This window comes from Apostichopus japonicus, chromosome 15 (assembly GCF_037975245.1).
Source record: "Apostichopus japonicus isolate 1M-3 chromosome 15, ASM3797524v1, whole genome shotgun sequence".
Classification (NCBI taxonomy): Eukaryota; Metazoa; Echinodermata; class Holothuroidea; order Aspidochirotida; family Stichopodidae; genus Apostichopus; species Apostichopus japonicus.
Window position 1 is genome coordinate 27319206 of NC_092575.1, and position 12712 is coordinate 27331917.

Genomic DNA, 12712 nt, shown 5'->3' on the forward strand with positions numbered 1-12712 from the left:
TGGCCATTTGATGCTTGTTGCACTTTGCAATATTAGAGCAACAGACAAAATTTGTAAAATATTTCTTCTTACTTTATGAACATACAACCTGCTAATTTTTACCAAATTGTTACTAGTGAATGAGGAATTTTATGAAAAACACAACTTTTACTTGTTTTTGAAGAGCGAGATAAAAATGATGGAAAAGTAAGTGCAAATTTTCTGACAAACTTAGGCCATTGTATACTTGTTGCACTATGCAATATTAGACCAAATATGAAATAAAGTTTGTCTCATTTTGTGATCTATCAGGCTGTTAATTGCTACAAATATGGTATTAGTGAATGCAAGATATTCTCAATTTAATGCAATAAGTGTTATATTTTGTTGAAATTATTTCTATAAAGAAAATCTAAAACTAAAAAATTCTATGAAAAGTGATGGAAAATGAATGTTGCCTGACAAGGCTGACATACAGTCAGACCATGTAGTGTAGTTACTTTATCATCTTTGGGCTGTCAAAGTCTGCTAAAATATACAAATTTGACAAAACCAATGCAAACTATTGTTAAGAACACAACAGGTGCAATTTACCTTGAGATGAGGTAAACTTCAAGAAAGATTAAGGGCAATATTTTCATCTTACAAATCGGCCATACTGCTGCCATGTTGATTAGTTTGACACTAGTGTACATGTATAGCAAATACTGCAGTGATGATACCTTGATTTGATGACAGTATTTAAGTCTTGATAAAATGGCCCGACACAAGCTTCCCTCTATTTTGGGATGTAGGGTGCTTTATTAAGGTGCACATTAGTAAAAAAAATGCAGAAAAAAAGGGGGGAATGTGACCTTAGCCTTGTCTTATATTCACATTGTCAACAGAGTTAAGACTACAAAATTCACAAAGCCATTGAAATCAATTTTATTACTTCTGAGGAGAGAAAGTTGTAGCTAATTTAAAGGCTCAACTTTAATAACTAGAGGTTTCATTGAGTAAGTTGACAGTATTTTCAGTGTCAGTTCTCTTCAAGTGGTTCATTTCACTGGTAGCCTATGATTTCCATTATGAAGCATGCATGGTGTAATGCAATAGTCATTAAAAGTAACATTTAACAGAGTTTGGATTAATTACTGACAATGCTAAATAAGTTAGTAGGTAAAATTTAGCTGTACTACACTGATAAGAAATATACTGGAGTTTCAATTTGTGACAGTAACTATTATAGACATCACATTGTATAAGAGACGATACTCAATATCCTGCTCAATAGTCTAAATATGCACTGAGTACATTAATTAACGTTAGTGAAGATGCTCATTCACTAGCTGTCACCAAGCACACAGTGTAACATATATATAGTTGCTATGCACATGCATTTAACATGATCAATGCTACACATGCATGAGAAAGCATTGCAACATGTATGTCAACCAGTGTAAGAACAATGTTCTTCCTAGCTGTTAAAGGCCTATTTGTACATGTCATCAGGCCACACCTATTAACTTGTAAATTATGTCTGGCAGGCTTAAGTAACCCGGGAAACTTGGTTAAAGTAGCATTACAATAAGTTGATAACTGCACGTAGCTTCAATAATTAAATGTTTCAATGCATTCTTTGTCATGAAGCTATGTATTGCTCATAGTGCTGTAGCTGCAAATACAATTTAGACTTTTTAAGATTGGTGTATAAATCTTAAAAAGTCTTGAACAGTGCAAATGGACTTTGCAGGCATTGATCTGCAGCACATGTAGTTTAGCTGTGCAACTTACAAGCATTTAACCATACTTTACAGCCTATAGTGCTTCTTAGTTAGTTTTGTACTAATGCAGTAAATTTCTATTGCAAGATTGTAAGATTAAATAAATGAATCTTCTGTAAGTAAAATATTGTGTAAAGTACAAACCTACATCAATGATTGACATAGTAAACTCATGTAAAACACCACAGTGAAGAGTTAAGTAAACATGAGAAGAGAGTGTGGATCAGAGATATGGTTATTTGTGTGTGTTTTTAATTGACTGACCACCTACTTTGCCCAGAATAGAAGACACTTTAACTAGCTCCCACACAAACACGGCCCATAATGTACTGTTTATTGGCTTAATTTCGAGAATAATGTTTAGCCCGTGAACTTGAATTTTAAGCTGGTGGCGCCATGAATAAATCTACAACAATCTGCCCGATATACAGCGTCATGTACAATATAGAAGCATGTAGCTGTACAGTCTTAAAAATCAATCCAACCAATTGTCAACTTTTAATTCTTTTAATTTATTCTGGAATAAATACATAAGATTGTTGTAAGAGGAATTCAGGTAAAACACAGTCTCATAACTCACACCATCATATTTTAAGAAATCCCTCCCTTGGATTGTTTTGCTGTCTCAATGTGTCAAACTTGTACATCTGTTTTGTTTTATAGTCACCAGTATATTTATATGATGATCTTTTTGTTGTCTTTTTGTTAAAGGGTGACATCTTTGCATTTGATAACTTCCTGATCCGCTCAGAGTCATTGATTGAGAAAGATGACTGTCAGAAGCTGCTTGACTACTTTGAAGTTCCAGCTAAGAAATCAAATGATATTATTGAGAGTGATGAACCCTTTTCTTCTCTTGCCCACCATCTCAGAGAGGCAGGGAAGGTCTCTGTTAATGACATCAGCCATTTAATGACAGCATGCTCTGAAAAAGGACTGAGTAAATTGGTGACTGTCTACCACAAGCAAAAGGTAAGTTCATATCAGAAAGTTTAAACAAGTTGAATATGTTGTGAAACGCAAAACATTCAAACTCATTGCCCACACAAAGAATAAAATAATTTGAGCTAATATTGTATCGTTGAAAAGCACTATTTGGGGGCCTGGAGGGGGGATCTTAAGAGGACAATCCACGCAAAATGACAATGGGAAACCATCCACGTTGTTAAACTGTTATCTATTCCACAAACTGACAACACACACGAGCCTAGATGAACATGCAACATACAAAAGGAAACAATGAGCAGTAATGGAGCAGCATTCAACAAGATATAATGAAACATGAATAATACAATATGCTTTCTTGCAATATAACCCAGCTAACTATTGTCCACAAACACTCGCTTTTTAAATAGTTAAGGAATTTAGCAACCAATCTCCAGGTGAAAGATAACCCCAAAACACCATATTGCATGAGAACCCCACCATTGTAACACATGACATTCCTTTGAACTTATTTGACTGTCCACAACAATTATGATATATATACATTGACTAATTGAAAAAAATGATAAAATAATAACAAATAACGCAGCAGATCAGAACCGTTCAATCACATCCTAACAGTCACAAGTGGAGACTACAAGAACCTATACCCAACTTTATCATACACCTTTAATGGGAATGTCAAGTTATGATGAATACCAATATTAATACCAAATTAATGAACAACTATGCCTTCACTTTAATCATTAATTTAGTCATCACCAAAATTATCTTGAAAACAAGTCAGTTACACCTTCCCTTTACTTGCATAAGTACACATGAAATTCTTGATGCACTCATTTGTATCTGTACTGCATATTTTAAATGTAATGCTTAAATGATAAGAACCAAAAAGCAGCCCCATTAATTACAATTAACATCTGTAAATTATGGGTTAAACTCAAACGTTTGTTTTGTGATATGTTCAGACAAGACTGGTCAATGGTGGAATTTCCTTCCTTTCCTTTTGAAATATCGTAATTGATTATCCTTGATATATATTTGAGGATCATTGAAAGGGCTTGATCCAGTTCAATTCCTCAGAAGCAGCGCCAACATCAACACCAAGGAAAGTGAAAGATTTGCATTGTCACCTCAAATAACATGCTATAGTTGGAACAAAATATGAGCTCACTAATTCGGTGCAAGTTCCTGGAAGATTTTACCCCATAAATTATTAAGATACATTGCACTGTATTCATTTAAATCTTTAAATCTCTTGGGTGGAAGACAATGTTTGACCATGTTTGCATCTTATATGTTTGTTTCAGATTCAAAATTTCCCCAGAGAGTACTAAAGAATCAACTAAAGGAATCTGAAGACAAAAGGCAGGAACTCTCTCACAAACTAACTGAATCAGAATATGAAAAACAACAACTCACTGGAAGACTAAAGGCAACAGAGGAGGAAAGAAAACAACTGTCTGGAATACTTAAGACAACAGAAGAAGAAAGACAACAATTGAAAGATACATTGAAGGTAACAGAGGAAGAAAGACAACAGCTAACTTTAAGACTAAAGACAACAGAGGAGGAACAACAACAATTGAAAGATACATTGAAGGCAACAGATGAAAACAGACAACATCTAACTAGAAGACTAAAGACAGCAGAGGAAGAAAGACAACACTTCCTAGATAGATTGAATACAACTGAGAACAAACTGAAAAAAGTGAAGGATGGGAAAGACGAATTACTTCAGCAGCAAATAGAGGTTAGATTTCACATAGCAAGTGATTATAGATAACTGATGACCAAGTAACCTGACCTGGTCATGAGAAATTTAGTCACTTTGAACAAGAATAACTTTCTGCTTGATCTTGCAGTGTAAAGTGAATTGATAAGTTACTATTTGCAAACACAACTTGCATTTTCAGAAATAAGGGAATGGTTATTTTGTCCAACAGTAGAGGTAAAATGATGAACATATTATGCGCTATTTGTCAGAAGAATAGTATGCAAGCATGATGTTTAGTTCATATGATGTACAGTTACTTTTACTGTATTAATATATAGGTCAAAGTTCATATGTGGTTCAGAGAGGCCAATCAGAACATGCACAGGCAAAAGTCTTTAATCCCTTTAACTCAAGGACAGAACTTTCAGAGAGTATTCATTTCATGGTGGAATATGCTCTTTTAATGTAGAAGTTTGCTACACAGCTGAAGTTATACTGTATTGTTCTATTTTTAGTTACATGTGACAGTTTAAATTAACTAGCAAAACTTAACAGAGGAATTTTTTCATGTGCAATGGCACAATTTTTTGTACATTAAAGCGTGTTATGGGACTTATTGAAAATTGAAACAATATAAAATTAAGTAGACTAAATGATATCATTGAACTTTTGTCCTGATAGGCCTACATTCCTTCTTCTAGAACAGCATTCCACCTTTCCTGGGGGTGCATGTGAAGGTTAGATCACAGTTCTCTGCACTCATTTATTGCAAACATGTGATTTCTCTGAGCCAGGTAGTAATTTCGCAATAGTCACACCCTCAAGTAGGTGATCAAAAGGTTATCAGTTTAGATTGCCTGAAAATAAATCTGAAGAATTTTGTCAACTTGAATAATGTTCTCCCCTCAGAGAAAGGCTACTTCATAAATGTTTGATTCCTTGCCGAAGGCAGAAGGAACCTATGCGATGGTGATGGTGTGCATGCGTGTATGTGCGTGTCTGTGTGTGAGTACACTTGTCTACAAGTATTCTGACTGAGGACTTGAACAAAAAAATTCCAGGTCCTCGGTTGTGATTTCTAAAATATCACCATGTCCTCAAAAGAATTTCTATTGATATGGGGTATTGTTAAGGTTAGAGTACATGGATTTGAACAATGGGGTCCTATGTCTCAATGTAAAACACACCTGGGTGTGGGTTTGTCTATGTGACACCTTGGCTTGTAAACACAATATCTCAAGAACCAAACATTGCCTGAAATTGAAATTTGGTTTGTAGGTAAGTAGATGATTCATATTGTCTTTTATGGAGGTCAAAGGTCATTTGAGGTGAAGGTATGAAAACCTTCTAACACAATATCTCAAGAATTCAAAGCTGCTTGAACTTCAAACTTAGTATGTGGTAGCCATTAGTGATTAGATGTTTTCTAACCTTTTTGATGGAGGTCAAAAGTCACCAGAGATCAAAGGCTAACAACCTTGTAAATACGATTCCCCAAAGATGTAAAAGGTACTTGAACTTGGTTTGTTGGCGGCCCTTGGTGAGCAGATGACCTCTATTGTTTCAAATTGTGAAAACATAAACCTGATATCTCAAGAAGGGAAGCATGGGCAGACCTCATATTTAGTATTTAGGGGAACCCCATTGAGTAAAATAATCCTATTGTGTTAGGTGGAGATTAATGGTCTTTTGGAGTCACCAGAGGTCAAATTTTGAAAACCTTGTAAACGCGATATCTCAAGAAGGGAAGATCGATTCAATTCATATTTAGTGTTTAAACGTACAACATTGAGTACAGGAAGCCTTATGTTCTTGGTGTAGGTCAAAGGTCATTTAGGGACAACAAGTCTAATTGTGACAGCCTTGCAAACATGATATTGTTAGAAAGGACAAATCTCATATTTGGTTTGTAGAAGTACCATATTAAATTTAAGGAGCCTGTTATTGCTTTAGGTGGAGGTAAAAGGTCATTTGAGGTCAATACACTTACTTCACTCCCCTCTTACCTGTCTCTCCACACTAACACATATTCCTAACATAATATCGCAAGGAAAGCTTGGACAGATCGCATATTTGGTGTGTAATTGTGCCACATTTCACCAGGGGATTCACCATCAGCTTGTAAAACCATGTTTTACACAATATTTCAATATTAAATAAGAACTGATATCATATTTAGTATGTTGATGTTTCTATCACATTTAGTACAAGAAACTTGTTGTTGAGGTCAACTGTCATTTCAGGACAGCCTGCGTCATTTCGAATTTATTGTTTGTTACAACACACTGCTTTTCACTGTATTACTAATATCAAGTATGTTGAAAATCCTCACTATACATCAGATTCAGTTACTTCATCGAAACCACTATGCATTTTTGCATTCTGTTTTTTGGTTTCGATGAAATCGTAACCTATGCATTCATGCAGGCGGAGAGTGTGTGCCTGTATGTACGTGTGCGTGTGTGCGTTTGTTTTTTATTCTGACCGAGGACTCGAACAAAAGAATTTTAGGTCCTCGGTTGTGATTTTTATAGAATCACTACGTCCTCGGAAGAATTCCATTGCATGGGGTATTATTAAGGTTAGGGTACGTGGATTTGAACAATGGAAAATACAATGGGGTCCTCGGTCTGAATGTAATGCAAATATGTGTGGGTGTGTGTGTGTGTGTGTTTGTGCGGCTTGTTAACACGGTATCTCAAGTAGGGAAGCTTGGACCAATCTAATATTTGGTGCATATGAGTACCACATTAAGTAGATGTGCCGTATTTTTTTCTGGTGCCTGTGAAGGTCACCAAAGGTCAGTTAGAGGCCAAAAACCAAAATATTAAAACAAACAATAACTCTCATTGACAGAATCCGATATGGTTGATATTTTAGGACCATTTGTGAATGGGGTAAGGGATCATTTCAAAACATAACGGTCATGTGATCCAAGGTCAATCAGGGGTCAAAAACTAGTATTTTTGCAATAACTTGAGAACCAAATGTCCGTCAAGGTTGGGAGTTACGCTATTGTAATCAGGGAGTCGACCCGCATCTAGGTGACCATTGACCTCTGGTGAACTTTATCGGTTTTTGGGGTTATTGGAATTTTTGTGGCCATAATTGGATCTCAAAGGTACCTTCCGATCAAAATGGTCCATAGTTGACCCCTGTGCGACCTTCGTGTGCGAAGTTATCAGAGGTCAATGTTTTTGTTTTCTTATAAGTACAGTTAGGATGGTCGCACAGACTTGTGATGTTGCTTTTTGGAATCAGCGTGTCAAACTACATCTGAACGCGAGGTCAAAAGGTCAAATCTTGAAAACTATGCTCATTTTAGGAGATACGGGGCAAAACAAAACAAAACAAATAACAGTTTGTCAATATTTTGATATATGATAGAGCTCTTTGTGCTATATATAGGAAACCAACTTCCGCTTCAATCGGACACCCAGTTCTCAAGTTATGAGGGGCCAAAGGTTGGTTTGATACATTTCTAGCAATAACATGATGTGTGTACATTTAAGGCCAAACAAATTTTAGGACAGAGTGCACCTCATCAAGAGGAAGATTTTTGTTAAAACTATCAGCTCATTTATGGTCATTCAAGGTTCATTATGTGCAGAAAACTGCCAGCTTATGCTAATTTTTGCGACAACTTCTAGTCACAAAGTCTGACATAGCTGGTATATTAGGACAAGTTGTAAATGTAATAGGCGCACTTTTCAAAATAACGGTGATGTGATCCAAAGTCAACAAAGGTCATTTATGGGTCAAATGTGTTTTTTTTTCTCAATAACTTGTGGAAATACCACTGACAGGATCCGACATGGTTGATATTTGGGACTAGTTTTGAATGGGGTAAGGGAATGTTTCCAAACATGATATATTGAGACAAGTTGTGAATGAAGTAGGGGCACGTTTTCTTAAGTAACAGTGATGTGATCCAAGGTTCAAAATGTGTTTTTAGCAATAACTTGTGAAACTACCACTGACAGGGTCCGACATGATTGATATTTGTAGTTGTGAATGGGGTAAGGGATCGTTTCAAAACATAACAGTCGTGTGATCCAAGGTCAACAAAGGTCAATTAGGGGTCAAAAACAAGTATATTTGCCATAACTTGAGAACCAAATGTCCATCAAGGTTGGGAGTTACGCTATTGTAATACAATAGTCTAACTGTGTTCGGCTGACCTTTCACCTCAGTTTGACCTCCAGTGAACTGTATTAGCTTCTTTCAAGTTGATTCTTTGAAGTTTCGTGGGCATATTCCAATCTAACTTGTCCATAAGTGGACTCCTCGGCAACCTTAATGTGCGAAGTTATTAGAGATTTGGTTTGGTTTTGTAATACTTGGTGTGTGGAGTCATAAAATTGAGTACAAGAACCCTATTGTTTTTGATGGATATTTTTGATGGAGGTGTGTATAACCATGTACATTATACTGACCTGTGTTAGCATGCCATAGTGTTATCGTAACAGCTAGTTCTGGTTAAACTAACAAGCAGAAGTCTAGTGCAGTGAAGTCATCGAAACCTCAATGCATTTTGCATTCTAGTTTATGTAGGTCAAGGTAGTTGGAGGTCAACAGATTTAAAAGTATGAGAAATTTGAAAATGCGATCACTTCAGAAGTTGCGACTATAAACTGGTTTGTACATACATGTAGCCATTTGCTATTCACATGTCTACCTGTAGTTTTCCTTGAGGTTAAAGGTCAATTACATGTTACCCCCAGTCAGAATGAGTCTGATTATGCAGAAGAAGTTTGTTAGACCTCCAATCCTCTTTGCATACGTATGAAGTAATCAATTCAGAGAGACTTGCCATTTCTGCTCAGCAATTCAGATCGTTGTAAAATCTTGTAACAAAAGTTTCTTCTCATAATGGCAAGGACTGAGTAAGTTATTTGACTTTCTGGTTATTTGAGGCAAGAAACCACTGGAAGGTGCATCCTTCTTGTCTCAGTCACTGTGTTGTTTACATTACAGGAGCTGGAAGAGGCTAAATCAACTCTGAGAGCTACAAAAGATGAACTTGTGAAGTCACAACTGGAATATGCCAAAGAATCTATGGCTTTACAAGAGGTCCTGAAGCAGACTAGGGAAGCCTTGAATCAGCAAGAATTGGTAAGTATGATTAAGTATAGTGTATCTGTAGTTTGTATACCACCAGTTGCAAATTAAGTGTGTTTACAAAGTTAGCAAAATATTTTGACTAGAACATGAATGTATATTCCACTATATTCCACTGTTGATGGTATTACAACATAATCTTGAGCTAACCAAAAGTGTTCTAAATTCATGGTTCATTTGACTACAAAAAGTGTGAAGTGTATAATTAGTACATTCACCTAGATGCTAAAATCAGTTGCTTTTATCAGCTAAAGACTCAATTGGTGTAACTTGACAGGTGACAGAAAGGAAAACAGGTTCTTTTAAAATTTCAGTACACCAAATAAGATATCTTCCCTTTGTTGTTTATTTTCAGGCTTCATCCGCTTCTGTTACGGAGGAGGAAACCTTACTTGAAGAACGTGAAACTCTAGACATATCACAGCAATCAACTTTGGCAGGTAGGATCGCAATGAAAAGATAATTACTGCTCCTGGTTCTAAATTTCCAAGCAGTTTAATGTTAGTTTAGTTTAGTAGAAAAAAGGATCAGGAGGGACACTTAAGTCCCCATCAAGGACCCTATAGAGAGAGGGGGAAAAAACTGAAGACACAAACACTGAGACCCGATTACAATGCTTAAAGTTCTTGTCCAAAGCATTCTTAAACCCATTGACACTACTTGCAAGTACAACTTTCTCAGGCAAACCATTCCACTCATTCACAACCCTATTAGAAAAAAAAGTTATGCCGAATATTAATCCTACCATGCGACTTTTGGAGTTTAAGACAATGACCTCTAGTACAACTACTGTTAGCAAACATGAAAAAGTCGGTAAAGGATAAATTGTCGAAGCCATACACAATCTTGAAAACCTGGATCAAGTCCCCACGTAACCTCCTAAGATCCAGTGTGGTGAGATTCAACAGTTGTAACCGCCTATAATAAGGACCCCTCTTTAAGGAACTAATCATCCTAGTAGCCCTCCTCTAGACCTTTTCAACTACTTGCTTATCCTTAGCAAAATAAGGGTTCCAAGCCTGTACAGCATACTTCAGATGAGGCCTAACCAACTGCTTATAAAGCCTAACTACGATGTCCTCTTTCAGAAAACTGAAGTTCCTCTTGATCATACCTAAAACCCTATTACCTCTTTTAGCAGCTTCAAGACAATGTTTAGAAGGTTGCAGAGATGAGGGAGAGGGAGAAGGGGCGTGGGGATTGGTTGGGGGGTTGCTGAAGGGATTGGTGAATTGAGTCAATTTAAGGAGTGTAGAATAGAATATCTAATGTCTATGATGTTAAGATATTAAAAGTCAAAAGAGCTCTGCAGAGGTCTAAATACATTAAGGAGTATCATGGAAACAGGTTAAATCTTTTTGACTTGAATCTATGCGATGGTATTGACGTGTGTATGTGCGTGTGTATACATGTGTCACCTATTTGTAAATGCCAGAAGGAAAACTGGGGTATATTTCAAATCTGGTACTGTATGTAGGTTCCCCTTAGGCAGAACTGGTTTGGGATTGTTGTTGGTAGTGGTGAAAGGTCATGTGGGTCATCACAGGTCATATAATGAAAACCTTTTTTACACAATAATATCTCAAGAGGTGGAAGTTGCAGGTAGTTCAAACCTGGTGTGTAGCATGCTGTTGGTGAGCAAAGGATCTGTAGAGTTTTTTGGGGGGGGAGGGGGGGGATGTCAAAGGTAATTGGAGGCCAACTGAGGGAAACATTGTGACAATCTTATGAACATTGTTACGATCAACTCGATCAAGGCCAGAATACACCTCCCCTTGGGTTCACAACTCAAATGACTAAACAATACACTGTAAAATTCAACTTCAAATATAACAATAAGTATTTATTTAATTGTGTGTTCAAGGTAATTAAAATCAAACAAAGATCATTTATCAATATCTAAGCAGTTTAAACTAAAACAGATTTATTAAGTTACTCTATAATTTACTCACGACCTGATGTGTGCCGCGACGCGAGCTGCACCATAAGTCCATAGACAGAAAGTCCTGGCGATTATTCCAGCGTACAATTAATGGCGAAACTTGTCGGCGGACGAATGTCCAATATTGAAGAAATATATCCAGCTCCCAACTTGATGACTTCCACTTCGGAGTTCGACTACTAATAAATGTCCAAGTTGCGCTTGCAGATTGTTTATCCTTTGATTCCTGTCCTTGGGTAACTCAGAGGCCACAATAAGTGGTGCTGACTGGCACAGAACCTAAGACGGCTACACAACGATGGACGACTACGAAGCCGGTAAACTTGTGACAAATCCACTAATATAAAGCTGCTATAAATTTACTGTCAAACTACTGTAAGTGAGTATTTACTCACACTGGAATTGTAGTATTCACTTGAGCGAGATGTTATAAAACTCCTTGAGACAAGAAGGTTAAAACTTTTCGATCTACAATTATCAGGTGCTTATATAGCATTTCCACAAGTCCAAAAAGATCTTGCAACGTCCATCCATTCTAGAAGCATCTTACAGTAGCCCCAGCTCAGTTCAACCAATCCAAAAGGTCACTTCACCTTTCCATGAAATCCTCACCTAGTGTTCTAAAAATAGAACAGGGGATGTCCCCTTGGCAGCACTCCAATGTTCTAGCATGTTCCAATGTGTACTGTGTTGAGATGATGTAAATTGTTCTCAAATGTTTTAACTCTTCTAGAAGCTTCTCAACTTTTCCAAATATTCTACACACATTTCTATTTCTATACTATGATTCTTAGATTAATTTATAATATTCTATAATATTGATTTATAATACAATTATTTGATTATTGAGATTACTTAGGGGCCTGTAACAACATGATTTCTCAAGGAAGGTAGCCTGTCCAAATCTTATATATATATATATATATATATATATATATATATATATATATATATATATATATATATATATATATATATATATATATATATATATATATATATATATATATATACACATTGGTATTTTTGTTTACTTCAACGCATGATAGCTGGGACTTAGGTTTACCTCGGGGATAGGTTTACCTGACACCAGGTAAACCTAAGTCTAGGGTCTTCTTGTTCAATCAATTTCACTTCCTTTGAGGAATGATTATTTCGAGTTAAGAGAAAACCTCATAAACTTATCAATTCCGAAGTTACAAAAAAAAAATCGTTCATTTAAAGGGTAAAATTTCCCCTCAA

The 12712-nt window shown here is 36.2% G+C and overlaps 3 protein-coding genes across 4 annotated transcripts in view; all 3 read left to right on the forward strand.

Moving 5' to 3' along the window:
* LOC139981265 (uncharacterized) overlaps positions 1-12712 on the forward strand; it is a 155251-nt gene that overhangs the window by 87683 nt on the left and 54856 nt on the right. The gene's annotated exons all lie outside the window — the stretch shown is intronic.
* The window catches only part of LOC139981354 (uncharacterized), a 125035-nt gene that overhangs the window by 59713 nt on the left and 52610 nt on the right, over positions 1-12712 (forward strand). The window lies entirely within an intron of this gene.
* The window catches only part of LOC139981250 (uncharacterized), a 164710-nt gene that overhangs the window by 54369 nt on the left and 97629 nt on the right, over positions 1-12712 (forward strand). The window lies entirely within an intron of this gene.